The sequence below is a fragment of the Phascolarctos cinereus genome, unplaced genomic scaffold, assembly GCF_003287225.1.
Source record: "Phascolarctos cinereus isolate Bilbo 61053 unplaced genomic scaffold, phaCin_HiC Scaffold_4;HRSCAF=312, whole genome shotgun sequence".
In the NCBI taxonomy this organism is placed as follows: domain Eukaryota; kingdom Metazoa; phylum Chordata; class Mammalia; order Diprotodontia; family Phascolarctidae; genus Phascolarctos; species Phascolarctos cinereus.
Window position 1 is genome coordinate 668,504,082 of NW_027555847.1, and position 4,341 is coordinate 668,508,422.

At 43.0% G+C, this 4,341-nt stretch overlaps 1 pseudogene; it reads left to right on the top strand.

Moving 5' to 3' along the window:
* Window positions 1–1,758: 1,758 nt before the first annotated feature.
* On the top strand, window positions 1,759–2,130 carry LOC110196247 (small ribosomal subunit protein eS26 pseudogene; annotated as a pseudogene).
* Window positions 2,131–4,341: the final 2,211 nt, after the last annotated feature.

Below are 4,341 nucleotides of genomic sequence, written 5' to 3' on the forward strand. Positions count from 1 at the left end.
CCTAATCTGGGATAAAGATGGGGCCTTTTGCATATGTGGGGACCTACTGGAGGATTCTACTCCCCAGGATATTCATTATTGCCCATCCTAGCTTCTGGAATCCACTACAGAAAACAAGATACTGATAGGATAAAGTGATAATTTCAGAGAGAAGGCGGTAAGATTAAGGAGGACTGGGGAAGGCTTTTTGTAGAAAGTGGGACTGTATCTGAGACTTCAGGGAAGTCAGGAAGCAAAGGTAAGAAAGGGGAGAGATCCAGGCATGGGAGACAGACAATGAAAATGTTTGGAGGAGCAGCTAAGTGGCACAGTGGATAGAGCACAGGTCCTGAAGTCAGGAGGACCTAAATTCAAATCTTGCTTCAGATACTTACTAGCTGCGTGACCCTGCACAAGTCACTAAACTCCCAATCACCTCAAAAAACTGTCTGGAGGCTCTGATTCTTACAATCTTAGCCACTGCTCAGATTTTTACAATCTAGCCAATAGTTCACAGATGCTCAGATTCCTTAGACTCTGGCTAATATGGTGACTCTTTAATAAACCTCGTTTTTGGCTGAAAGAAGGCTTGGGTCAAATTCTTTCAGGCAGGACCTGCGTGTCGAGATTTTGGGATTCCAGCACCCCTCACCTCTAGACCTCATCATATGGTTCCCTGCACCAGGAAAAACTGCCTAATACCAAGCTCTTCACCAGCCATGACTGGAAGGTACATAAACCTCCCCTCTTTCCCAATGCCTTTTTTTTTTTTGCCCTGCAATTGGGTGGATTTCCAAGGAACTAGGAAGGCTTGGCTTGGAAGTGCTTTTCCAGCCTGACCTCTCAGGTCCCATTGCGTCAGACAGCTATGAGTTTGTCTCAAACTCAGCCTGACAGTCTCAGGCTCCTGGTCCAGTGGTTCTGTTCAAGACCATGCACCTGGGCACACCTTTGAACTCCCTATCCAGAAGCATAGGCCCAGTTCTCTCAATTCTCTCAGTGCTAGGGACTTGGGAAAACTTAAGGTACTTCTTTGGGCTTTTGGGTTTTTTGTTTGTTTCCTGAGGCTTATTCCCAAATCCTTCTTTAAGGAGGGAGGGACTTCCAGCCCCCACACCCTCAAAGAGTCAATCCTCTTCAATTCCTGAAGATTCGCCTTTGGTCTCTCTTTTACAAAATTGGGAAAAATTTAGTTTCTCTAAAGAACTAAAAAAGAAAAGGCTGGTGTTCTTTTGCAACACCATTTGGCCTCAGTATCACTAGGAAAATTACGAGGCATGGCCTGTTTTTGGGACATTACTTTCCCACATGGTCAAATCTCTCTGGTGTTCACCTGAGGCTATAATCCCATCAACTGGCCTTTCTTTGTGGCCACACCCAATCTCCCAATTCTGTTACCCTTAATTTAGACTAGACCTCCCTATGACCCCCGGCCACTTCCCACCCTTAATCCTATCTAGGCTCCATTCTCCCTCTGCCACCCTAGAAGTTCTATAAGGAAATCTATAAGGAAGTCTATAAGGTCTTCCTTATAGACTACTTGGCCACTCCTAGATCCCTCCCATAGTTTTTCTGTATATAAGGTCCATCTCGTCTGCATTACGGATGCTCTGCTTCTTATAATCTAGCCACTGCTCAGACTTTTGCAATTTAGCCAATAACTCACAGATGCTCAGATTCCTTAAGACTCTGGCTTAGCTCTCTCCCTCCCCTCTCCCTCTCTCCCCTCTCCATGTGTATCGAAGGAACAGACAGCCATCTCGCCAGATTGTAATAGAGATGACCAAGAAGAGGAGGAACAACGGGTGCTCCAAGAAGGGCCGAGGCCACCTGCAGCCCATCCGCTGCACCAACTGCGCCTGCTGCGTGTCCAAGGACAAGGCCATCCATCAAGAAGTTCGTCATCTGCAACATCGTGGAACCTGAGGCCGTCAGGGACATCTCCGATGCCAGCGTCTTCGACTCTTATGTGCTGCCCAAAAACTGTATGTGAAACTGAATTACGGTGTGAGCTGCGCGATCCCCAGCAAGGTAGTGAGGAATCGGTCCTGGGAGGCACGAAAGGATCGGACACCCCCACCCCGCTTCAGACCTGCTGGTGCTGCTCCCAGACCCCCTCCAAAGCCTATATAAAGAACTATCTGCCCATCAACATTCCTGAACTGATCAGAGGAAAATAAAATGGTCAACCTTAAAAAAAAACACAAAAAAACAACAATGACTCCATGAGACAGTATGAAATACTAGACCAAAGTCAAAGGATTGAAAAGTAGAAGAAAATGTAAGCTGAGATTAAAAAAAAAACCCCAAAACTGACCAGAAAACATATCAAGGGTAAATAATTTAAGTATTACAACTCCCTGAAAACCATGATTTGAAAAAAAAAACAGCCTGCACACTATCTTTCAATAAATTGCAAATGAAAATTACCCATATCTATTAGAACCAGAAGGCAAAGTGAAGAGGGAAACCACTGGTCCCTTGATGAATGAAACCCCAAAAGGAAAAGACTGAGGAATGTCATAGCCAAAATCCAGAGCTCCAGAGCTTTTTCAAAGGCAAGGAAGTGAGTGTCAGAATGCTCAGTATGTGCCAGTTTAGTTGGAATGGAAAGAGTGTGAAAAGAAAAAATGTTAAGTCTTCAAAGTTTTGCTGGAGCTACACTGTAAAGGGCTTTGAATGCCAAGGCTGAGGAGTTTGTATCTTATCCTAGAAAATATAAGAAGCCACTGCAAATTCTTGATTAGCAGAGTGACATGGTCAGACCCCTGTATTTAGGAAGATTACATTGATATTGGAGTGGGGGTGGGGTTAGTTGAAGCAAGGATACCAATAAGAAGGCTATTGTAATGTCTAGGTGAGAGAGAATAATAGAGAAAACCAGGGTGGTGGCCATGATGAGAAGGGGATAGATTCAAGAGGTAAAATAAATTTATTGTGAATTGAAAAAAAAAAGAGATTCTTAAAATCTAGCCAAATGCTGAGATTCTTAAAATCTGGCCCACTTAGATTAGAGATACAAATGTTTAGATTTCTTAAGAGTCTGGTCATTATGGTGAATTCTTTAAATCTCACCCACCCCCAATCGATGTTCTAATAAATCTTGTCTTTGGCTGAAAAAAGGCTTGGGTTAAATTCATTTGGACAGGACCATGTGTTGTGATTTTGGGGTCTCAGCTCTCCTAAACCTCTAAACCTCAACACAACCAGTGCTGGGAACTGAACCTAGCTCTTTTGACTCCAAATGCAGTTTTCTGTCAAATGTACCACATTGATTTCTTACCAATTATGCTCTGTTGTGGAACATATAACCTTCTATTCCCATCTAATATTTTAATAGTATGAATTCTTCAAATATTTAGATAATATATTGTCAAATAAGGCATAAGATGGTGCTCTAAAACCTATTTTCTATCAAACTATTTTCTAGTTTTCTTGGCAGTTCTTGTCAAAGAATACCTTCCCCAAAAGTTTGTGCTTTTGCATTTATCACATAAATCCATCAACTGCTATACAAAAAAAAAAAGACTCTGGCTTATATGGTGGATCTTTAATAAACCTTGTTTTTGGCTGAAAAAAACTGTTTGGAGTCAGGAGAGCATCTTGTTTGAGGAGCAGCAAGGAGGCCAATGTCACTGAATGTCACAGCACTTTGAGGTAGGTAGCATAGTTTCTCACAACAGTGAGGGAGGAAACATAAGTATTTTTATCTCTAATTTACAGATAAAGAAACTGAAATTCTGACAGGATAAGAGCCTGATTCAGTACATGGCTGGGGGTAGTGCATTATAAGGGGTCACGTTATAAGGGCTTTAAAAGCCAAGCAGAAGATTTTAAATTGGATCTTGAAGTTACTTGGGAGCTACTGGAATTGATTACATATGAGGGTGATGTGGTCAGACCTGTGCTTTAGGAAGGTCAGTTTGTGCTTAGAGGTAGATGGACTGGATTGTGGGGGAGACTGGAAGCAAGGAGACCCATGAGTAGGCTATTGCAATAGTACAGGCATGAGCTAATGAGGTCTGCACCAGGGCTAGAATCAGAATATGTAACCTAGAAGGGACCTTAGTGCACAGAATAAAGAACAAACCTTGCGTGTTTCTCCCACTCTGCCTTTGTTCGCCTATTCCTCTGCCTGCACTGCCTTCCCCCCTCTTCTCCACTTATTTACAGAGTGGTGTATTAGGAAGACGTTTGTATATTGGGGCTGAAGACCTGGGTTTGAATCCTGGTTCTGCCATTTGCTACCTGTGTGACCTTCCCTGGGTGAGTTAAGCAATCAACAGGTCAAGTAACCTCCTGGGGTCTCAGTTTCTTCATTGGTAAAATGAGGAGGATAGACTATATGACCTTAGAACACAG